The sequence below is a fragment of the Aquarana catesbeiana genome, linkage group LG03 (genome assembly GCF_042186555.1).
Source record: "Aquarana catesbeiana isolate 2022-GZ linkage group LG03, ASM4218655v1, whole genome shotgun sequence".
NCBI lineage: Eukaryota > Metazoa > Chordata > Amphibia > Anura > Ranidae > Aquarana > Aquarana catesbeiana.
The window spans coordinates 306,946,297-306,972,209 of record NC_133326.1 but is presented as its reverse complement, the minus strand read 5'-3'; the positions used below and the strand labels follow the sequence as shown (position 1 = coordinate 306,972,209).

The following is a 25,913-nucleotide window of genomic DNA, read 5'->3' as shown; positions in this document are numbered from 1 at the left end:
AAGTCCAAGACTCGTATACAGTTTTTAAATATTTGCTTATCCTAGAGCTTAGCTTTAAATAAGCTATTACCCAGGCCATCAATGATCAACTGTCCGCTCCTTTTCTGTCACCAAGTTATGGCTCCTCACATTTAAATAAAATAAATACAATTTTTGTGCAATTTAGTTAAATTAAATCTTTGAGGATGTCCCAATTACATGTATTGGAAGTCTATCACAAGATGAAGCCAAATCAAACTCACCTACTCTTCTGTGCAATAAGTCCCACCACAGTAGACTTACATTTTTTTTTTTTTAATTAAATGCTTATTGAAAACAAAAGACATGTACAGGTCATAGAATATAAGTGACTATAACAGCAAATATTGATAATAAGGATGCTTGAAAAAAATCAAAAACAAGATATATCATATTGCATAGAAAGTCCAGACAAAAATCTAGGGAATCAAGCTGTTCTGTCGGATGTAGTCAGCTGTTTTGGATTAACCATCTAACGACACTATGCAGTGCATCTATAACTTTATCAACATTTTAAAATATCAAAGTTGTGGCGAAAAAGAATCAGTCACCCAATACATGTAGAGAGGATGTAGGAGTGGTAGGCAATAGAAATTGAGGGATTGAATGGATAGGAAAGAAACAATAAATTGAGTATAAATTGGGTACATAATTGTAAATCGGTGGTAGGTTAGGACTCCAGAAATGCTCAAAAGAACACTTAGGTGTTATCTAGATAATGTACATAATGGGAAGAATCTCTGAAAATCATATTATTTGACTCTGTACACTTTCAGAGTTGGCAGTATTTTATGGACTCATATAAAAGTGAACCAAGGGAACCATGTTTTATGGAATCGCTTAATCCTGTCACAGGTCTGAGATAACGTTTCTTCCATTTTGCATATTACTATTACTTTGTGCAATCAATCCTGTATGGATGGAATTTGAGAAGATTTTGAAAATACCAGAATCAAGGGCTTGGCTGCTTTCAATAGATTTTTGGATAGAGAGTTTTTGTATTTTTTTTTATTTCAGTGTTTTTTATTGAAGTTTTCACAAAACATAGAAAAAATATAGAAAAAAAGTGCACTTAGACATAAACTACCTCACAGTGAGGCACAGTACTGAGAATTATTTGAATAGAAATGTATTATATAGTAAAATAGCAATCTGGGGTGAAAAGTATAGTTTATACTAATTGTGAATCATAGAGTAAGGAGTGTCGTCGTCACTCACACTTCTCTGATAAAACAGTCTGGTTTACATTGTGATCGAGCTGATACTGGGAGCAGCCGTTTGAAATGGCGGGCGCAGTGGTGGCCAATGATGTGGACACTGAGCAGACGCTTACTTGCCTGCATTTGAAAACGTACCATCCTTCTTCTTCAACATGACCCAAGGATCTTCAGTGCCCTTAATTTGGGCAGAAAAGAGGAACTAAGAACCGAAGACGCCGCTATCTTTGGGCAGGATGTGTGCAAGTTCAAGTTGCTGAACACAAAAGTCTCCCGCCTGCAGTTTGAATTTAATTTTTTTAAACTTTTGAATAGCTCCAAAATGGCCTTTGAAACTAAAAACCTCAGCAAGATAGCCAAACTGTGTGTTGATGGCCTAGAACTAAGCTACCTAAACTAAGTGGATCTCCCACCTAAGTTCATGATTCGTTTTGGGGACTTTTAGATCTTAGTAGAGACTGAAGAAGGAGAATCCGAGGAAAAATACAACATCTGCTGTGAAGTGTCGCGCTACTCCCTTGCTCAGGATGTATCTGCTCCAATGGTTGGTATCTCAGAAACTGGTGTACTGAATGGTCCTACTTCTCTACATGCACATATCTGCTGTAACTCCCCTCCTCCAGTAGAAGTTGATGAAAATTACTTTTAATTAGACATAGATTTCATTTGGACAATGAAGGAACTAACTTTAAAGACTTTTTGAATATATATAAATGTGATGCTTCTCTGCACTGCCTTCTCCAGGCATTTGCTGTGGCATATATTTAATTTTACTAATATTTATCACACCTGTGTTGAGCTGCAGATGACGAACCTGACCTCTTCATTCAATCTTTCATGAGCAAAATTATGTAGGCAGCTACTGCGAATGTCTTTTTTTTTTTTTTTTTCAGAACGCTAGTTCCTTGGTTGCCACTTTGATGCTTTACCTTGAACGTATTAGGTATCTCTGCTGTAGAACAAGTTTGGAGATAAAGTGAGCCGATACCCAGAAAGCGGCTGCATCTTTCCCTACCGCCGCTATTCCTTAGCAAAAATGCAGTCACTGTTCTGGCAGATAGTCTGTTTGTGTCATTGAATGCAAATTAAAAATGTGTTGTTTTATAGTATTTACTGTAGATCAAAGGTGTTTTATGTTTGACTTTTCTTAGAAACCTTAAAAGTTTTTGTTTTTGTTTTTTTGTTTTTTTCCTATTTAACCACTTTTTTACACTTGATATTTTCTGTTTGTTTGTTTACAATAGATTTTGATTTGTATTTTTTAGTATGGCACAACAAGAAAATGCACAAAATTTAACAAAAAAGCCTTTTTCTCATTTTGCTAATAATTTTGCCATGTTTTGTACCAGAAACATTTACAGCAAAACTACTTTATTAGAGAACTAACACTGGTCAAAACACGAAGAATGCTTTTTTAAACTTTGTTTAAAGATTCCATACAAAATAAACAAATTTTTGCAAAACAAAAAACAAAAAAAGGAGTGTTGTCCCCCATGTCCAAACACCCCAACTGGGAGCAAGCTGCGTTCGGGAGAAGGACGACCCAACCCACTTTTGCATTTCAATGTTGCACTATTGGTTCCAACAAGTTGTCTTTACAGATATACATTAGAAAGTAGTGTGGTCTTTTATTGCTGTTTATACATGACCGTTATCAGATGACCTCTATTATTAGTCTAAGTTCACAAAAAGAAAGATTTTTAACTGAATAACTAGGTTGAACAAGTAAAATACAATCATAGTATTAAATGTAATGTTCTTTGGGTAAGATAACATAGTTAATTAGTTATTTAGCTCTTAGGTATGGTTGCGTACCATTCCACCCATTTCCTCCACATGTCATTAGCCCTTTGGTGATTTTTTTGCGTTGAGGCGCATAACATCTCGTACGCTGCGTGGGTGTTAATCGTTAATATTACCTCTTGGAGTGATGGGATTAAATGATCTCTCCAATGGCGCATCAAAGTTAACCTTGCGCTCAGGAGAATGTGGTTGGCTATTGTTCTGGTATCAGGTGGTAAGGATTCTATGTCTAATGACAAAAGTGCGAAACCTGGTGACATGGGTATTTTTATATTCAGTACTCGTGTGAGTGTACGACACACTCCTGTCCAGAAGGTGGCTATACTGGAGCAAGACCAAAGGATATGGTACAATGTACCCACTGTGCCGCAATTCCTCCAACAGGTATTAGGGATATGTGGGGAAAAGTTAACAATCCTGTGGGGTGTCAGATACCATCCGAATAGAATTTTTTGTGTTAGTTTCCACAGATTCACACTTTTGCTCACAGCGTACGTGATGTGTAGCGCCTTTCGCCACTGTTCAAGAGAATAAATGATGCCTATGTCTTTTTCCCATGCATTTATTTTGGTAGGTTTTTAGAAGTACATTCTTGCTATTTAGTAAATTGTAGAACAATGATATACCTCTAATCTTGGTGGTAGGGTTTGTATAGTATTGAATTACACGCCATGGTATAGTTATTGTTGTTTTTAGGTTGGAGCGAAGTAGGTGCATAATCCAAAGGTAGGTATAGTACTCTGAATTGGCTAGGTTATATTCTATTTGTAGAGATCTGAAGGTTTTGGGAGTTGGACCAGTCACCATGTCTTCCAATCTCTCTATCCCTATCTCAACCCAACTGGATATCTGTAAGTCAGGTATGATGTGTGCTAGACTAAGAATTGGTAGTGGGAGTGAAGTAGGTATAGGTTCCAGGGGTGGGGTGTTTAGTAAGGTACTCCAAGCTTGGAGAGAAGCTTTTATGGTAGGAGATAGTGTTGTGCATTTGGGGGTGTTATAGTGGCTAGCAAGAAGGAAGTGGTAGACGTCATTAACCCTTGTATTCTTTCAAGTTCTTCCCACCTAGTACTGGAGTTTTGGGGAAACCATGTTTTTATTTGTGCTAGTATTGAAGCAGTATAGTAATCTTTAAGTATTGCTAAGCCTAAGCCCACTCCTCCCGCCTTCCTAGTGGTGGTTAATCTAGAAAGGTTATTCTAGAAAATGCACACCTTGCTTTCTTGCCTTGCCATAGATAGTGGTTGATTATGGATTGGGCTTTAGCAAAGAAGGTGTTAGGCACCAGAATAGGGATGGTTCTGAATAGATATAGGAATTGTGGAAGTAGTACCATCTTAAAGGCTGCCAACCTGCCATATGGTGGTTAAGTAGGGTGAGAGTATTTGCTTGAATGTCTTATAGTATTCCTCTATGTATCCATAAGGGCCTGGGAATTTTTTCAGTGGCAGTGTATCAATAGCTTGAAACACTTCTTGATTTGTAAAGGGTGAGTTAAGATGTAGTAGTTGGGCTGGGGTCAGTTCGGGGAGAGAGACCTTCCTCAGAAAGTCATTTATTGCTTCAGTGGTGGGTTGTTGGGTATGTGGGTCATTCGCTAAATTATACAGTGAGTCATAATAATGACTGAAAGTGTCGGCTATATTTTGGGGGTGGTAATGCCTGTCTTTAGTAAGGGGATGCATGAAGGTTTTTTTGGATTTGTACCTACAGCCACTTAGGCGTTGCACCAATATTTTCCATGCTCTGTTGCCATTTACATAGTAATTAATTTTTAAACATCTAGAAGATTTTTCAACATCCCCCAATAATACACTGTTTCCCCGAAAATAAGACCTAGCGTGGTTGTCGGTGATGGGTGCAATATAAGCCCTACCCCCCAAATAAACCCTACCCTGTTTCCCCGAAAATAAGCCCTACCCTGAAAAGAAGACCTACAAGGACTTTAACTAGGGCTTTTTTTGGGGGTAGGACTTATATTGCAGCCATCACCGACAATCACGCTAGGTCTTATTTTCGGGGAAACAGGGTAGTAGTCGGAGGTCACAGCGGAGCTGGGTCAGGTGTTCAGGGATTGAGGGTGTGGGTTTTTGTTTATTTTTAATTTCTAAATTGTGGATTTTGTTTGTTAGATCCTATAATTGCTGTTGATGGTGCCTCTTCCTCCTTGCTCCCAATTTAATAAAAATACCCCTCATGAACACCTTTAGGGGCGTTCCATAACGTAAATTTCATATCTACAGAGGCTTCATTATCATTAAAGTACTATAATAAATGTTGTTCCAATGTATTTTCTGTATCTTCTTTCTGCAAGAGAAGTGGGTTAACTCTCCAAATTGGAACTGGGTTTGAGGAAAATGAGTCTTTGACTGTCAGCACCATAGAGGCATGGTCTGACCATGTAATGTTGTTGATTGATGTAGAGGTAGTTCTTGTCAGGAGCCATTGATCTACTAGAAAAAGATTTATATGCAAGTATGATCGATGTGGGGTAGGAAAAAAAGTAAAGTCCTTTTGCCCTGCATGAAAGCACGCCATACATCAAACAGGTTATGTTGACGAATTGTATTTTGGGGTGTCTGTCCTGTCCTGGAGGATGTGGATGTGGAATCAAGCGTTGAATCTAGAATAAGATTGAAGACCCCGCAGACAATCAGAGCCCCTTTTTGATGAGCAAGGATTTTCCAAAAGGTTTTATTGATAAAGCGTATTTGGTTGGAGTTCGGAGCATATAGATTGACAATGATATACGTTGTGGAGTTGATATCTCAAATTAATATTGTGTACCTTCCTTGAGGGTCTGTAATCGCTTCATGGAGTAGAAATGAGACAGTGTCCCTGATTGCAGTAAGAACTCCCCTTTTTTGGCGTCCGTGTTTGCAGTAAAGATATAGGGGAAATGTTGGTTTGTGCATTTTGGGGGCGCTATGCTGCTAAAATGTGTTTCCTGTGCGCATAATACATCACATTTAAATTGTTGGGCTTCTTTCCACATTGATTTGTGTTTGACAGGATGGTTAAGCCCTTTTGTATTAATGGAAAGGAATGTCACCCCCATGTGGTCACGGAAAGTATATTAGTGTGACATTCTGTGCCATTATAAATTCTTTTGTGGGTAGAGATCTCCCTCTTGTGGACAAGTTCGGAATGAGTTGTGCTGTAAAACTTAGGTGAGGACCGTAAATGTTTAGTATTCACATTATGAAGTTTGGTCGCTGTTTTGGCGTGGTCTTTCACTGGGTTGTGCTGGTGGAGTTTCCATGGAGTTGTTATTCTGGAGGAGGTATCTGTAACTTCGACTAAGGGCTGTAAAGAAATCCTTAGTATCTGACTGTATTGAGAGGATAAATGAAATGAAAAATAAAATAGAACTGAGAGTAAACAAAAAAACTTGCAATGTGAACAAAAGATATAAGCATTGTAAACAAACGTTTAGATCCGAACAAGGGTAACTTGTACCTGAATATAGCATTTTTGCTGCTCAGGTAATCTCAGAGGGGTGAGTTTGTGTACTGAGAGAGACTACCCTCCCTAGAGAGCTGTAGATAAAACTTTCCTGATTTCCAGATAATTAGTGTTTTTAGCATTCTTTGCTGTGACCTTTTGCCATTTTGGGTCCGCATGAGGGATTCTCCTGGGAGATTTGGGTCCGCCATCAGGTTCTGGTAGGATCTGCCACTCTTTGAGCAGGGATAGGTCTTTTTCCAGTGATTCTATGATGAAGGTTTGACCCTCTTTGGTCACAGTGATTTTTGTGGGGAATCCCCATCTGTAGTTGATCCTATGGTTCCTGAAGGCCTTAGTAATTATAGTGAGATTTCATCTTATTTGGATGGTATACTGCGATAGGTCTGCAAAAAATTGCAGCATTTGATATTATGGAGGAATGTGCTCCTTAGTATGCATTACTGTCCTTAATTTTTTTTTTTTTTTTGTGGTAAAAGTGTAGGCACAGTATACCATCTCTTGGTATCTGGTCAGGGGGATATGTTGGTTTAGGCAGGTGATGGATCCTGTCTATAGTTACATCTAGCTCTGTGAGCTCAGGGAGGATTCCTTTAAGTAGAGTGATAGTGTATTCACTCAAGTCCCCTTGCTGAACAGAATCAGGGATTCCTCTTATCTTTAGATTATTCCTTCTAGCTCTGACCTCCATGTCCACCATTTTTTATTTGAGCCCTTCTATCTCCTCATTCCTTTCATCATGGGCATCTACCAGGTCATTCACAGTATCTGCAAACTCCCCCATCTTGTTTTCAATATGCCCCACTCTTGATTCTACTGCCTGTATCTCATTATTAAACATCTGCATGCAGGACATCATATCAGTTTGGAGTGAATGTCTAAAGGATAATAGCATATCTTTTAATACCTTGTCCATTAGAGGTTGATTGTTAGTGGGAAAGACCTCTGTTATCAGGCAGTTCTCTTGTGTCTTCCCCAGAATCAGTGTTTGGGCTGGCTGTCCAGAATTTGGTTTTGTCAGGGCTAGAAGACTGGGGAGTGTTAGGGAAGGACTGCTGGCTGGTGGGGGACCCACTATTTCTGCTGATGGATGCAGATTTGTCTGAGAGGGAGTGTGAGCTATGGGCCAGGGTAGATGTGTTGCCAGCACCATCTTGCCTACCTCCATGCGGCCGCAATGTAAAGAATTCCAGGGTCCCCTGTGTTCTTTCCTCTTCCTTGCCATGGTCCCCAGGGTGGTGGTGTGTAAACCGCTCTGTTTATGAGGTGAAACCCCCCCTGGAAAGCTGCTGTGTGCCGATGTCTATCTCTGGGAAGTGGAGCTCAGCTCTCACGCTGCCATCTCGTTCCGTGGCCAGCCCCGAGTTTTTGTATTTTTTTTATTTCAATAGTTTTTAGAATGAGAACATAATGAAAGGAGTAGGCTCATAAGACAAGATGACTTGAGGTACAGTATCTATAAAATATCAATAAAGTATAACAATCAGAAACTTTTCCAAAGGGGAAACTCAGGAGTCTTCAGGGTTACATTAACAGTCAACATTAAACACACAGTAACTTTAGCTACTGGCTAAACCCCCCATTTGGTGTGATTGTCGTTATAGTGACAATATATATCTCAAGGCAATCGTTCAATAATCATAACAATTCCTTTGGGGAGGCAGGTTTTCTCTAAGTTAAGAGCATAATAGAGAGGCCTATAGAAGGAAAACAAAAGGTGGTAAGGGGAGAGAGAGAAGAGAAGGGGGAACGAGATGAAAAGAAAGAGAGAGAGTATAGAGTATGTGGGTGCACTTAAAGAGGAAGTAAACCCTGTGGATTTTTCTTGCTTTCTTCTTCCCTGCAAAGTAAAGGCATATTGTGCTAGTATGCATCGCATGCTAGCACATTATGTGACACTTACCTGCAAACAAAGCCTGCGTTGTCCCCACTGCAGTCTGCATCCATCTTAGCCCGTCTTTCTTCAGGGCCTGTGGACTCCGGCTGTGTGACTGGCCAGAGCCATGTGATGCCACTCCTGTTCATGGAGCAGGAGCTGCCGGTCACGACACATGATTACGGAAGAAATAGCACTGGCAATGACCTCACCGGCGCAGTATACAGTAAATGTCTCCTAACGGCGCACGTTTAGGGGATGTTTACAATACCTATAGGTAAGCCTATAGGCTTACCTATAGGTACAACTTACACAGGGAGGTTTACAACCTCTTTAAAAATAAATGTTAAAGTGATTTTCTTTTTACATAAGATTTATACCATAGTGACCAAGGTTCCCAAGCCTGGGAGGTCTTCAGATAGGTATGTCTATTTGTCGTCAGGATAGTTTTATAAGTGAAGTGGTCTTGGACCTGTTTTATTACATCTTGGAGCATTGGGGGATTGGGCGACTTCCAGCATCTAGTGATGTTTTGTCTGGCTGCTAGTAGGATATGCATGACTACTTTATGAAGATGCGTTAACTCCAAAGGATATGGAAAAGTGAACCTACGGCACCACAATTTCTCCAGTAATTCAAGGGATTATGCTGAGCGAAGGTGGCGATTTTTACTGCAGTTAAGTATCTTTGTTGGGTTATGCTTCGCGTTAGCTCTTTTGCGTTAGCATAAGTGCAGCTAGTGGCCTTTTAAATACAGTGAAGTCTGGGACTCTTTGAGTATAACATAGTCATTACCATGCCATGTTGACTTTCATGTTGTTCAGCCACCTTTTTTTGTATAAACATACAGATTCTGCTTTTATAATATAGGTACTTAATAAAAATTATATTCTTTCTAGAATTTTCTCTACTATACCTGTATTACATTTGTGATTGATTCCTCAATCACCAGGGCCATTAAAGTCCCATTAAGGGGGAACAATTACTCCATTCAATTTATGTCATCAAGATGTGTGCCCACCCTCTAGTTCAACCCTACCTCAACTTTTCTGTATCTTGTAAATAGAGTGAAAAGCCATTTTCCATTGATGAGCTGAGAAGTTTTGTGCTAGGTCTTGTTCCCACTGGAGGAAAAAGGAGGAGCGTTGGAAGAGCATTTTTTTATGGAGGAGATTATAAAACATTGAAATACCTCTGATGGATTTGGAATGCGGTGAGAATAATGTTAGAGCACATTCTGGATTAGGAGATAGGAGGTGGAGGTTGTGTTGGAGGCAGTGGGCAATTTGTAGGTATTGGTAGTAAGTTGATGTAGGTAGTTCTAAGTCTTTCTTTAATTGGTGGAATGGTTTCACCTGGCCATTCTGGAGGAGGTCATCTAGGAAAACAGAGGATCATTTAGGCCATGGATTGAGTGATAGATCAGGGATCAAAAGTTGCAGGGTTGAGATGGGAAGTTTTATGGGAGATAAGGGAGTAGATTCCCAGGTTGTAGAGATACATTTCTGCCAAATTTTTATGGATGTGTTAATGGTAGGTGGGAGGCAGGTAGGAAATAAGGACTTTGGATGGAGACTACACATCCATAGTTTCAAGTTTCTGTTGGGGATGACATGTCTTTCTAGAGTGCCCCATAGTGAATGTGCCTCAGGGAAAAAACATTTCTTGAGTTGGGTTAAAACAGTAGCGTGGTAATAGTCTGTGATGTCCACTAATCCTGAGCCTCACATTGATCTGTGTTTGGTTAGATGAGCTTGTGCGACTCATGGTCTTTAATGCTGCCATATAATAGGGATTGTAAGAAATTAAGATAGGTGTTCCAGATAGGTATGGAAAGCGAGTGAAATGGATACACAAGTTGGGGAAGAGTATTCATCTTAAATGTCGCAAGTCGTCCAGCCCAAGAAAATTCATAAGGATTTAATTTTTTTTTTAAAGGGAATGTAGTTTTCTTTAACCACTTAAGGACTGGAAAGGATTTGCCCCCTTAATGACCAGGCCATTTTTTGCGATACGGCACTGCGTCGATTTAACTGACAATTACGCGATGGTGCAACGCTGTACCCAAACAAAATTGAGGTCCTTTTTTTCCCACAAACAGAGCTTTCTTTTGGTGGTATTTGATCACCTCTGTGGTTTTTATTGTTTGCGCTATAAACAAACAAAGAGCGACAATATTGAAAAAAAATAATATTAAACTTTTGGCTATAATACATATCCAAAAAAATATATAAAAAACAAATGTATTCATCAGTTTAGGCCGATATATTTTCTTCTACATATTTTTGAAAAAAAAAAAATCGCAATAGGCGTATATTGATTGGTTTGCGCAAAAGTTATTGCGTCTTCAAGCTATGGGATATATTTAGGGACTTTTATTTATTTTTTATTGTTTTTATGGTAATGGTGGTGATCTGCAATTTTTAGAGGGACTGCGACATTGCAGTGGACAAATCGGACCCCAAACAACACTTTCTGGGGACCAGTGACAATATTACATTGATCAGTGCTATAAAAATGCACTGATCAATGTAAAAATGACGGGGGGGCGTAGCTTGACCTCTGAGGAGATGGCTGCTTAACTTCAGAGCTCCCACTGACAGGGATTGTTTCTTCTCGCAACGGAGGATTTTTAAATACTTACCTACCGGAAAACATGGGTACGGCTTCTAGAAACTCCTCTGCCTCTCGGTCTCGTTCACCTCGTGATTTACCTGGCAGACCGACTCAAAATATACCTGAAATGTTTAGAGCCCAGGCGAACAACATGGCGCCGTCTCATTTGCCACAAGGAACACAGAGACAAGTGACGGGCACTACTGGGACCACAGCTGCCTCAAAGACTGCGGACTCTAAAGGGGGAATTACCCTCTCCCTTCATCAACAACCCAGTTTAAATGATCTCCGTTCTGTGGCAGCCGACATAAAGGACACCTTGACAGCAGCCATCACAGAACTGAGGATTGACATCCAGGCAATCACTGGCAGAGTACAGGCTGTGGAGAAATCAACAGCCCTACACACCACAGCGATCAGGAGAAACTACCTAATTTTAGATACCCACACCAGGCAACTAAGGGATATGAACCGCCACTTGGAGGATTTGGGCAATCGTGGCAGGCGCCATAATCTCCGTGTGAAAGGCTTATCCATCGATACTGATCATCTACAGGAAGAAGTCAGCAGCATATTTAATAACATGTTAGAAAGGCCAAGAGACACTACAATCAATATGGAACGGATACACCGTGCTTTGCGACCGAAAGGAAGGGAGGAAGATCTGCCGCGGGATGTGATATGCTGCATTGTGGACTATCACCTCAAAGAGGAGCTGCCGAGGAGAGCCCGTGTTTTGGCGCCATTGCAGCACAATGGAACAGAGATTCATATATTCCAGGATCTATCCTCCATAACGCTGCAGCGTAGAAGGGAATTGCACCCTCTGCTGGATGTTCTTCGCACAAAGGGGATCACATATCGCTGGAAATTCCCCTTTGGTCTCGCGGCGTCTTCACATGGCCGCTCTGCTCTCCGAAGTCCCAGAGTGGTATGCGGAGTTCTGCTCCCCCGTGCCTAGATCCGAACCCATGGAGACGCAGGAGGTCCGGTACTGCAGACGCCTATCCCCATCAGAGGATAGACTGCATCAATCGGGACCGCATCCAGCCTCGCTTCACAGCCCGACTAAACCTCCACACACGCAGAGCCAGAAGAGATCGCTGACTCGATCGATCCTCCGCTGGAACACCAAATGTTTTTCTTTTATAAGTTAAGTTGCTGATTTTAGTTTACATGTTCTATTCCGTTATCAAATCTTTGTGACATATGGAGCCTATTTCTATCTGATTCGCCTACTGTACTAAGGCTATCAGGGGGACATAGAGACCAAATACAAGAAGCTGGTTGTCACCCCTCTGGCTCGGGATAATTGAACCCACTCATTCAAATACAAAACCTTCCCTGACCTGCGGTGCTGTTTGTCCATTTGAGGCGTAATGACAGCCCCCATGACATGCTTGGAGTCATAGCCTTTCCTTTTTTTTTTTTTTTTTAAGTTTTAATAATGCTATATATACCTAAGTTGAAATGTGACTGTGTTATACGGAAGGAAGGAACCCCCGGGATACAGAGCCAAATGTTGAGCCACATGATACCTACGTTTATTACTTTATTGTACCCCCTTTTTCAGCATAAGCTTACGAAAATAAACCCTAACAAGAATGACCTATTCGGAATTACTGCAGCCCTGTTGTAATCTTCCTGCTAATAAAGCTTACAATAATGCAGAAATGGTTAGGACATAAAAACAATCGACCCCATGTGTGTAATTACTAAAGGCAAGGGATCCAGGGAGTTCCTTCCCAAATACTAGACATGCAATGAGGCTAGATAAAAATCTGCCCCAGAGGTTCTTATTACCGGTGCTCTAACATGATCCAACAGCGCTTGCACTGACATAGGCCTCGACCACGCTCCAAGTTCATAAACTGCACCCACAATAACTCACTGTTAGGCGCTGTGGGTCCAATTAATGCACTCTAATGGCCCAGTAACCGACAATCCATTTTGGCACCAGGCCCATAAGGGCATGGTCTAAGCCACATTTTCCAACCCAAATAGCCAGACAGAACCGACATATATGATTGGAATCGTCCCCTGCTATGAGCTGCCCCTAAACGGGCATATTTGTAAACCTGACATGATCCTGACCATATTCCATATTAACATTACCTGCAGGTTACGGATCATCCCAATCAATAGCGTCGGGGCCTGTAAACTAAAAATTTCCCCTCACATCAGACTGTACCTTCCACCCCTTTATCTCAGTAACTACATAATTTCATGCTACTGAGGTTTAATCCTATATATGCTCTACACACTGCTAAGGTTTCTACATTACATGCAATACTTCATCACCCGGGGTGGCAGGGTGGCAACTAGCTCATGTTTCACATGTTTATTGCCCATATGACTGACTACGTCCCCAGCTGGCCGACCTCTAGATAATGAACTCTCTCACCTTGTTACCATTAAATGCTCTTTGTTTGCATGTTTCGTTACACACCTGTTTGGTTTTTACCTGGTTGTTCCATACCCGTAACTCACATATGTTTGCCTCCACTTATACATTCCACTACCCTATAACAGTGGGCAGACACTCTCTTCATATACCTCTCCCTCGTCAGATCTTCGCCAACCCCCACACGGCCCCAGAATATAGTGTAGAACGCCTCTAGGCCAGTACACACTGACTGGGCACCGTAATTCACCGATACTCCCCAATTGTGAAACGGGTGGGCTGGTACCCCCTCTCTTTGGTGACTTAACTAAGAGTACCCCATACCCCCTTATTTGACGGTTACGTTCTTTAACATCCTCTCCGTTCCTTGAAGCTCTTACCCTTACTCCCCACTTCACAATTATAGATCATTAACCCTATCATGGCAACACACAACGCAGTACAACCCACACTCAGTGTTAAATTTTATTCTCTGAACGCCCGTGGACTTAATACCCCAGAAAAGAGATCCCAGCTGATGCTCCACCTTCAAAGGACTAAAGCACACACAGTTTTTTTACAAGAGACCCATTTTAGATCTGATAATATTCCGAAAATACATAGGAACTTCTATCCGACTGCATACCATGCCTCCAATAAGGATTCAAAAACCAAAGGCGTATCAATTTTATTATCTAAACACTGTCCCATCCAAATACAAGATGTCGATCGAGATGAAAAGGGCAGATTCTTATTCCTCAAGGGTTCATTACACAACAGACCTGTTACACTAGCCAATTTATACGCACCCAATACACATCAAGTAACCACCTTCCGCAAAACTCTACACCAGCTCACCTCCTTCCAGAATGGTATCCTGATAGTAGGGGGTGACTTTAATGTAGCACTATCACCATCCCAAGACACATCAACAGGATCCTCTTCCCTGACATACAGAGCCCTCCGAGCAATCAAGACTCAACTAAGCGAATTAACCCTACACGACACATGGCGTACTCTCCATCCCAAGGAAAAGGACTATACTTTCTTTTCCTCACCACATAATAAGTATTCCAGACTGGACTACTTCTTCATTTCACAGAATGACCTGACACTCCTTAAGGCAGCTACCATTGACCCCATGCTCCTCTCAGACCACAATCCCATTTCCATGACCCTGACTCTCCCGACTTCACAGACAAACTCCCCAATCTGGCGCCTTGATAATTCACTGCTGACAGATCCTGCAATTACACAGAAGATCAATACTCACCTTACACATTATTTTCGGGAGAATGAATCTGCAGACATCTCTTCAACCACTCTTTGGGCGGCGCATAAATGCGTCATCCGAGGTGCACTCATCTCACTAGCCGCGAACAGAAGAAGAGCTAGAATAGCGCATATTGAGGAGCTGTCTAAGCGCATTCATTCTCTTGAAAAAGTCCACAAGCAAACCCTGGCTACAAACTCCCTTGAAGACCTACAAAAGGCCAGAGAGGAACTATTAGAAGAACTAGGAAAAACGCTGAAACGCAAATTTACTCTAACAAAACATTTATTCTACAAATTCGGGAATAAATCCGGTAAAATGTTAGCCAGAGCCCTTCAACTTAAAAAAGCGGCATACACCATTCACACCATCAAGGACCCCTCTGGGAACTCAATTGTCACATCAGACGGCATAGCAGACCAATTCGTAAGCTACTTCACCAAACTGTACAACTTACCTTCTACAAACATGACTGGACAAACGCCTGACAGAACACAGGCTATTGAAAGTTTTCTAACTCAATATGGCCCCACACCTATTATACCAGATGATGCGGCTAAGATAAATCACCCGATTACCGCTGGAGAAACTATGCTAGCATTGAAACAATTGAAAACAGGCAAGAGCCCAGGCCCTGATGGCCTCTCCGTAAGCTACTATAAATCATTTACTGAAATTTTAATCCCCAGATTCCTAAAAGTGTTCAACTCTCTACCCTCCTCGCCTCAAGCCAGCAAAGATATTTTAACTGCTCACATAACGCTTATACCGAAACCCGGCAAAGACTCCACCTTAGTATCAAATTATAGACCCATATCTCTCCTGAATGTGGACGTAAAACTTTATGCGAAAGTTCTTGCAAATCGTATTCTTCCGCTAATCCCTAGACTGGTATCATTGGATCAGGTAGGTTTTGTCCCTGGACGAGAAGCCAGGGACAACACCTTAAAGGCCCTCAACATACATCACTGGTTAACGCTCTCTTTGAAGCCGGGATTTCTGTTGTCCCTCGATGCGGAGAAGGCGTTCGACAGAGTTGCATGGGACTACATGATGGTGACACTTAAGGCTATGGGTTTCCCAGAATACCTGCTTCAACTAATTTTTGCACTATGTTCCAAGCCATCAGCTAGCATTCGAGTCAATGGGTGCCTGTCGGACGCCTTCTCCGTTAGGAATGGCACACGCCAGGGATGCCCTTTATCACCCCTCATCTTTATTCTTACTATGGAGCCGATTCTTCGTAAAATACAAGCCAACCCTGACATCAAGGGTGTCAACATCAACCACAAACATTATAAAATAGCAGCCTATGCTGACGATGTCTTGCTTTTCCTTACAGACCCAATCACCTCTATACCCAATTTACTAAAAGACCTCACTATGTTCAAATCACTCTCCAACCTCCAAATTAATTTCCCAAAATCTAAGGCTTTAAACATTTCCCTACCTACCACCACGGTATCACAGTGCCAAGCAAACTTTCCCTTCGATTGGGAGCCCCACGCTATCACTTATCTAGGTATTCAGATTCCCAAAAACCTATCCAATTTATACTCCAGAAACTTCTTACCTATTCTCCAATCTATTCAACAAGACCTCCAGAAATGGCATGTGGGCATATTTTCATGGTTCGGAAGAGCGTCCATCATAAAAATGAATATCCTACCCAGACTCCTATACCTCTTTCAAACCCTGCCTATCCGTCTTCCCTTAACATTCTTTGCAACCTGCAAACGACTCTGCAGAAACTTCATTTGGTCAACAAAAGCACCCAGATTAAGCTGGGCTAGATTAACCTAAATCAAAAGGGGGTATTGGACTCCCGGACATTTACAAATATTATTGTGCCTGCCATTTGACCAGAGTAGTCGACTGGCAAATCCACGCAGACACTAAAGCTTGGGTTAAACTTGAAAAAACGTTTGCAGGGATTCCGATCTCTCATCTACCATGGATATCACAGAAAGTAACCCCCAAAGAATGCACTAACCACCCATTTATACACTCTACCCTTCTCCACTTTCGGATGACATGTAAAAAAAGTAACATAGCATCTTCACCCGTACCTCTGACACCCATCGATCAAAATCCTGACTTCCTTCCTGGCCTCTCGAATTCCAATACTGATACCCAACGATGGCTACCCTCTCTTAGGGCTGAACACTTTTTCCATAAGGATGAATTCACAACGTATGCAGCGCTATCCTCCCATTTTCCCAATCAAACCATCCCCTTCTTTAAATATTTACAGGTTAGGCACTTCATACAAAGTTCTAAACCTCTGATTAACTGGCATAGGGAACACACCCCCTTTGAAGCTATCTGCACTGCTACTGATCCCCAAAGACATCTGATTTCAACCATGTACTCGCTCTTGTTCTCAGACTGTAGCCCTAAATCTAACGCACTTAGCCAGCGTTGGGAACTGGACCTTTCATTAGACTTATCTAACACTGAATGGGAACAGATCTTTGAGCACATTCATAAAGGGTCCATTAATGTCACAGCACAAGAAAATGGATATAAGCTATACTCTAGATGGTACAGAACCCCGATCAAAATACACAAATACCACCCTAGCATCTCACCACTCTGCTGGAGATGCAATTTGTCTCAAGGATCCTTACTTCACATATGGTGGGAGTGCCCACTCATACAACCTTTCTGGAAAGAAGTACATCGTCTCATAACCCACATTACTACTTACACACTGGACTTTACCCCCGCTCAATATATGCTCCACCACACATCTATACCCTACTCGGCCTACAAAAAATCCCTTGCCCTCCACTCATCAACGCCGCCAAACAATGCATACCCATGTTTTGGAGACAGACCAATACCCCTACTACCTCTCACTGGTTTCGCCGCATAAATAACATAGCAGAAATGGAAGCCCTCATTCACCAGGCTAGAGAGAACCCAAAAAAATTTCAACAAACTTGGGCCTGCTGGTCACACTTTAAAGAATCTGCCGATTACTGCAACTCTCTATAACGACACACCTTTACTCTATCTGGGTTATTACACAAACTGTTTTCTGCCTTTAAGATGCACCTGAAAGATACATGATCCCACCTACCTCTACCCATCTTCCCATACTACCCCTACCTGCTATAATCCTCTTATTATCTGGATGACATCTGGCCCTTCTATTCCTTTCACTATATCGTCATGTAGTACCACAGAGGTTTCCCTGCTTATACCCTTTTTGGAGCTTACCACCCAACTCTATTTTCGTCCCACTGGCATACCATACAACAAATTATTGTACAGGTGAAATACTCCTTTACTGTTATTACCGACCGAGATTCATAGCTCCCCTCTCCGGACACAGTTTGAACCCAACAGGGGTGTTCGGATGTCGGGGGAGCATACCTGAATATACCTGTACTTCACCCTCAATAAGTTATACACAAAAGACATCGTACCATACTCAAATAGCAGCCAGTGGAGATGTCCTCTTACCATTCATGTCGACTTCCTTATCTGTTCCTCTATTTGGCTTGTTTTTCCCTCTTAGTTGTGTAGTCTATTGATTACTGAACATTTTGTGTTGTAATGTAAATATACTGTATATATTTAAACCGTGTTATGCTTGTAACATTTCAATGTTGCACTATGCTTTCCTTTTTGAAAACTTCAATAAACAATTTGAAACAAAAAAAAAAAGTAAAAGTGACACTGGCAGGGAAGGGGTTAACACTAGGGGTGATCAAGTGGTTAAGTGTGCTCCCTCAGCATTTTCTAACTGTAGGGGGATGGGATGACTGGGACATGACAGAGATCACTGTTCCTGATCACTGGGAACAATAGATCTCTGTCATGGCATCTGTCAGAATGGGGATCCGCTTTGTTTACAAAGGCAGATCCCCATTCTGCCTCTGTACTAGGGGATCGTGGGTCGCTGGCAGACATCATGTCCGCCTGACCGCGGGCACACTCCCGCAGTGTGCAGCGGGCATGAGAGCAACTGCGCCTGCACGAGCCACACAGTGATTTATGCAGGAGAGCCAACCTGCCACAGTACAACTGCAGCGGGCGGTCTTTAACTGGTTAAATATGTTATTAGGGTTTTTCATTAGTGTAATCCCTAAGTACGCTATGACCGATTCTGTCCATTGAAATGGATATTACATGGCTAGGAGGTTCTTTGTGATGCTATCTACAACCAGGTCTAGTATATGTGATTTGGAAGCATTTACTTTATAATAGGAGACATCACTAAACATGTTTAGTAGGGATTGAGTTGTAGCTACTGAGTAGTGGCGGTTTGTCAACATCAAAATTATGTCATCAGCGAATAGGCTGATTTTATGTTCTAAATCGCCAATATGACAGCCTGAGATCAGTTTTGAGGACCTAACATGCTCTTCTAAAGGTTCCATAGCTAGATCAAATATGAGTGGGGATAGGAGACATCCCTGGCATGTTCTATTAGTTATACGAAATGAGGACAATACCATTTCTGCTACATATACATGCACTGAAGGATCAGAGTAGAGTGCCATAATGGCTGAGAGAATCTTATCAGAAAAGTCAAATTTGAAAAGTACAACCTTTAAGTAGCCCCAGTGGACTCTATTGGACGCCTTCTCTGCATCCAGAGAGAGGAGCAGAGAAGGCATTCCAGATGTCCGTGCCCAGTGAGTAATATTAATCAAGTGCCTAGTGGCGACAGAGGATTGGTGTCTTCTAATAAACCTGGCTTGATCTGGGCCTATAAGGAATTGAATTATAGTCATTAGTCTGGAACCCCAAATTTGTGCGCATAGTTTCAGGTCCACATTGAGCAGAGATATGGGTCTGAAGTTCTGTGGTGTCGTCAAGTCTTTCCCTGGTTTGTGGATAGCCATAACCGTAGCCGTTAACACTTAATTTCTTCTGGGAACAAGGAGGAGGAGACAGCATCATTGAACAGATCGCAAAGATATGGGGCTAGGATGTTGTTGAGTTGTTTATAGTATTCCCCTGAGGGTACGTCAGGCCCTGGTGCTTTACAATTGGGGAGGGATTCAATATGTTGAGAGATTTCTTGTATGGAGATAGGAGAGTTGCTCGGTAGTGAAGGAGGGGAGCTTAATTTTGGAAAGGAACTCAAGTATTAGAGTAGGCGAAGGTTGGGGGGTGTATGGATCATCTTTAAGATTGTATAAGGATTCGTAGTAACAGCTAAAGGCATTGGCCATATTATGGGGGTTGATAATTTTAGCTTTGTTAATGGGGTGGAAGATAAATGGAATTTTAGCCTTGATGCGTTGATCATGTGCTTACCTGCCTTGTTGTTAGTGGAGTATGAAGTTGCTTTGAGAGTACGTTGGGATTTTTCGAAGGGATTGAGCAACAAGGAGTGGAGCTCTTGCCTCAGGGCTAGAAGTTTTAATCTAAGGTAATGGGTAGGTGGAGTCTTGTAAAGGGTCTCAGTGGATTCAATTTGTGTGAGGATCTCGTCAATCTGCTGAGTCCTTCTCCTTTTTGCAGTTGAGCTTTATTTTATCAAAACCCCCCTTATATAAGCTTTGTGGGCCATCCACAGGGTGGCCAGACTGTCCACAGAGCCTGCATTGTGGAAGAATCTGCTGAAACAGGTTAGTATAAGGAGGGGATTTCATGATGAAGGTGTTGGCTCCCCAAAGTTTGGAGGTTGTTTGTGGTTTAGTCGAATTGATTGTGAAGCTTACTGGTGCGTGGTCTGAACACGTGATAGGTTCTATAGTTGAATCTGAGGTCTGCTGAAGACTTATCAACCAAGAAAAAGTCAATACGTGAAGATGAGTTGTGTGCTGTGGAGTGGAAGATAAAGTCTTATTCAGTGGTGTTGTGCCACCACTCGTTAATAAGGTCGTTGTCATGGAGAAAACAATGTATTGGGGAAGTGTGTCTCAGGTTTCTGTTAGAGGTATCGAGGTTGTAGTCAGGGGCGATGTTGAAGTTCCCGCACATGAGCAAAGATTTTCTTGATTTTCCTCATAAGTTTGTTAAGGAACGAGATTTGTTTGGTATTTGGAGCGTATAGACAAACCAGGGTGTATGGAGCAGAGTTTGCAAGCCAAAACACGATATCGACCATTAGGGTCCACGATTTGGTTCATCAGGTGAAAGTCGATGGAATTTTTAATGGCTAGTAGAACTCCCCTTTTCTGGGCTACATGCCAGGAATGTGTGAGGGAAAGACTTATGCTTGCATAGAGGGATTGAATCTGCGTTAAAGTGGGTTTCCTGGGCACAGATGATGTCACATTGCAAGTGTTGTGCTGTTTGCCAGTGAGAAGCTCGTTTGGCCGGGTGGTTAAGGCCTTTAGTGTTTATAGATACTATTTTGATGCCCATGATATAGTGTAGGTGAGCTGGGTATTAGACGTGCTCACAGTTTGGAGCAAAAGTTCATCTTTGGCCTGGGAAAGCACTTGGAGTTTGATGGGGTGGTAATTTGTTGAAGTGTGAAGGTGTCTCAGCGTAGACGTGAGGAAGTGGATACTGGTGAGAAAGATAGAAGAAAAAACTGCAAAACAAACAAAAAAGATGAAAACTGAGCAGCAATAATTGTTGGTGTAGAGCTGCATATCACAAGGTGGGGGTAAGAGTCCAACCGGGTTCATCGCTGCGTCTGCAGAGCACTATGAGGAATGAGGAGAAAGTTGTGTTGACTGGGTTTTCAAGGGGGACATTAGAATTTAGGGTGGTAGTTGTGGTTGGATTTGTGCCACAATGGTGGGACTGGACCTGTGGGTCTGCGTGGACCCACTGAGGGAGTGGGGTCTGGAATGATACCCCATTGATGGAGTAGAGAAAGACTGGATTCTAAGGAGGCAATGATGTATGATCTGACACTTTGGTCAATTGTCAGCTTAGTGGGATGGCTCCACTAGTACCAAATATTATGGTTGTGTAGGGCTTTGGTTATGGTAGTAAGCTTCCTACGTAGATCCATCGTGAACTTTGACAGATCAGCGTATATTTGAATGTTGGTGTAAGGTTCAGGGAGTTTCCCCCGGGTTCTGGATTTCCTCAAAATTTGCTCTTTGGTGGAGTAGACGTGTACTCTTTTGAGCATGTCTCGAGGGACAGTATCAGGGAGGAACAAAGGTTTTAGGATGCAGTGAATCCGATCTATAGACAGTTCAATGGGTGGAAGGTCAGGGAGGAGGCCTCTAAACATGTTGGAGGCATAGTGATTTAAGCTCTGAGCCTGCACCAATTCAGGTACTCAACGCAGTTTTAAGTTGTTGTGTCTGGAGAGATCTTTCAGATCAGCAATTTTTGCTCGCAGCCATTACCTCTCTTCTAACTCTACCTCATTGGTGTCCACCAGATCATTAACTGTGGTAGTTATTTCACTGACTGCATTTTCAACCAGATTCACATGTTCTTCTAAAGAGGAAACTTCAGCAGAAAATCTCTGAGCTAAATTTGTGATATCAGCATGTAATACCAGAGATACCAGCATTTCTTTTAGAAGGGTGTCCATCACAGGCTGATTGGCAGTGGAGAAGGAGGCTATGGAGGCTTGCAGTGTGTTGGTGTGTTGTTGGGAGGAGAGGAAGATTACCCTGCACTTACAAAGCTGACCCACGGGTCACAGTCCAATATCATCCTGGCTTTGGCTGGGCTGGCACAGGGAGGACTTGGTGATGGGGAGAGCCAGTGGGGTGATGCATCCCCAGCCAGGCTGGCACAGGGAGAACTTGGTGATGGGGAGAGCCAGTGGGGTGATGCATCTCCAGGAGACCTCTTGACCACCGATTGTGCATCTGGCAGGTCAGTATAGTGACCACTGTGCTTGCGTGTCGAAGCGGGGGCTGAGGAGTCTGTACCATCTTTGCCACTTCCATAAGAAGACCAGAGGAAGAACTCTGTCAGTTTCTGTGGTCGCCTGTCCTCCTTGCGTTTCCTCGTCATGGCCAGGCTGGTGAAGAGGTAGACAGGCTGCAGGATGGCACTATCCAGTCGCTGTGAGTGTCCCCCCAGTCACAGTATTCCCCCTTGGTGCTCCGGAGCTTACCGATCAAGCAGCCATCTGCAGCGCACGCAAGCCACGCCTACCGAGTTTTTGTATTTTTTAAGTTGGAAATTCATGGTGTAAGCAGAAGACTGCGTTGAGGTTAACTTTAGTTTCTGTGATTTGATTGATTAATTCTCGAACCCAGTTCCAGAAGGGGGTAAGCAACAGCATTGCGTATAAGAGTGCCTACATCACTCCACATCAGAGTAGTTTGTTTGAATATGGGGGTTGTAGCATAAGATTCCCAACTCCAGGGGGGGAAGTCTGGATTGTCCCTCAAGAGTGTGAGCGGACCAAATGGGGAGGAGATGCCTGTTTTTCTTGCTAATGTGTGAAAAACGTATACGATAACCACTGTTACAGGGTGATGTTTTAAGCTGGAAGAGTAGCTAGCCCACGGAATCTAAGGAGAGAACCGCAGAGGGATAGGGCTAATACCGGATTCCAGTGAGACGCAATCCCTGGAATTATCATGACAATGCCAATCAATTACTTTTTGTGAGATGTGAGGCATAGTAAAAATATTTGAAGTCAGGTAATCCCTCTGTGTTCTTTAGGTCTGGTCAGAAGTGAATATTTAATTCTAGATTTTTTGTGAGCCCATATACAGTATGTTTCAATTGGATTAAATAGAGAGATTTAAAGAAACTCTGGGGTATTTTAATTGGCAGTGTGCATAATAGGAAAAGCAGGATTGACATTTTAATAATAGCTGCTCGTCCGAACCAGGAGAAGTACCTGGAGTGCCAGGCTTTCAAATCCTTTTCTATGACTCCAATCATCGAAATTTCATTAAAATATCAAGGTTAGTAGGCTTATATTTTACTTTTGATCACAGCAAGCACACATAATGGCCTTATTGCAAGGTATAATGCTTGGTAACAATTATTCACAATGTGTGATGGACAATTTCTAAACCCAGTAAAAAATTGTGTGCCAGTTACTATTAAAATATAATAGCAAGGACCTGCTCAGTTTTTTACAACTACACCAAAATATTGAGCAAACAAAGTAGAAAATTCCAGAAAACCCCATTTTGTTTAATTAATAAAATCCATGGGATTTTGGATGTTGAACATTTTGGAGCTTCAAGCTACAAAACGCTCAGGTGTCAATGAAGCCTGAAACCTCAAAATATCCCCAAAGAATCACCCAAACATATTATGAAAAAAAATTAAACATGAACATTTACTACTCCTGCACTTGTACCCAGAAATGTTTTTAACAGGCAATTGTGTCCATAAGGCAGCTTATATACACTATATTGCCAAAAGTATTGGGACACCTGCCTTTACACGCATATGAACTTTAATGGCTTCCCAATGTTATTCTGTAGGGTTCAATATTGAGTTGACCCACCCTTTGAAGTTATAAGTTATAACCCAATAGAACACCTTTGGGATGAATTAGAGCAGAGACTGTGAGCCAGGCCTTCTCGTCCAACATCAGTGCCTGACCTCACAAATGGGCTAATGGAAGATTGGTCAAATATTCCCATAGACACACTCCTAAATCTTGTGAAAAGCCTTCCCAGAAGAGTTAAAGCTGTTATAACTTCAAAGGGTGGGCCAACTCAATATTGAATCCTACGGACTAAGACTGGGATGCCATTAAAGTTCATGTGCATATAAAGGCAGGCGTCCCAATACTTTTGGTAATTTAGTGTATACTGTATATGGCAAAAGTTGGCTGCCAACACGGTCATAAATTCAGAGTAGCAAATTGAAAGATGCCTTAACTATTTTAAAATTAACAAAAGTTCATAAAAGACCTTAATTACCTTTAATGTCTTTGTAATAATTATTACATATTTAACGACTTCAGCCCCGGAAGGATTTGCCACCCTAATGACCATGCCATTTTTTTGCGACACTTTAACTAACAATTGCGCGGTCATGCGACGTTGTACCCAAACAAAATTGACATCCTTTTTTCCCACAAATAGAGCTTTCTTTTGGTGGTATTTGATCACCTCCGCAGTTTTTATTGGGACGCCTGCCTTTATATGCACATGAACTTTAATGGCATCCCAGTCTTAGTCCGTAAAGACTCAATTATATGCGCTATAAACAAAGAGCGACATATTTAAGAAAATAACTATTCTTTTTTACTTTTTGCTGTACTACATATCCATTAAAAAAAATGTTCTGTGCTGGACGGGAAGTTCAATAGTTGTGGTGACTGTGCTCTCTACAACAAATAACGTTCTTTGCACACTCAAGTGGTTCTTACTCACCATTGGCAGGGTCTTTTTCCTCTTTTTGCCCCAGTGGGTCCCCTGGACTCCCCTCCTGGTCTGGTTTATGTGTGGGGGAACTGGGTCAGCTTTTCAGGCTAGGCACCCCTCTTTTTGAGGGACGCCACTTGTGTTGGACCTCCGGCTCAAGCAAACATCTTTTTGCATTCATATGTATTTAATCTGCATGGTCTGAAAGGATTGTCATCTCAATATATATAACACTTAGTATTCTCGCTTAATTATACTCTTGAGGAAGGAGATACACATATGTGCTCCGAAACGCATTGGGTGCAAGAATTACTGGTTTACTACCTGTACTATGTTGTGATGACAGCACTGTAAATTTGTTCTATTGTATCTTTTTTATGTGTTTTTTTATATTTTGTACCTATTATATTGAATAAATACTTTTCAAACTAGATTAATTTTTCTCAAACGATTTCTGTGCCTTAAAAGTCCACCACAAGGGGATTTTGTTTCTTTTCTATATTATTGGATGTGGCACAACCCAATGCTCAATTATAGTCAACTCACCACTTGCAAATAACGTCAAAGGGTGGGCCAACTCAATATTGAACCCTACAGACTAAGACTGGCATGCCATTAAAGTTCTTGTGCATATAAAGGCAGGCGTCCCAATACTTTTGGTAATTTAGTGTATACTGTAAATGGCAAAAGTTGGCTGCCAACACGGCCATAAATCCAGAGTAGCAAATTGAAAGATGCTTTAACTATTTTAAAATGAACAAAAGTTCAAAAAAGACCTGAATTACCTTAAATGTGTTTGTAAAAATTATTACACATTTAACCACTTCAGCCCCGGAAGGATTTGCCACCCTAATGACCATGCCATTTTTTGTGACACTTTAACTAACAATTGCACGGTTGTGCAACGCTGTACCCAAACAAAATTGACGTCCTTTTTTCCTACAAATAGAGCTTTCTTTTGGTGGTATTTGATCACCTCTGCAGTTTTTATTTTTTGCGCTATAAACAAAGAGCGACATATTTAAAGAAC

General features: G+C 41.7%; 1 protein-coding gene and 1 pseudogene across 1 annotated transcript in view; both read left to right on the top strand.

Annotated features, from left to right (window-relative positions):
* Positions 1-25,913, top strand: part of LOC141133958 (dynein axonemal heavy chain 3-like) — a 3,453,856-nt gene that overhangs the window by 1,846,721 nt on the left and 1,581,222 nt on the right. The gene's annotated exons all lie outside the window — the stretch shown is intronic.
* On the top strand, positions 1,235-2,359 carry LOC141132166 (TRAF-interacting protein with FHA domain-containing protein A-like; annotated as a pseudogene).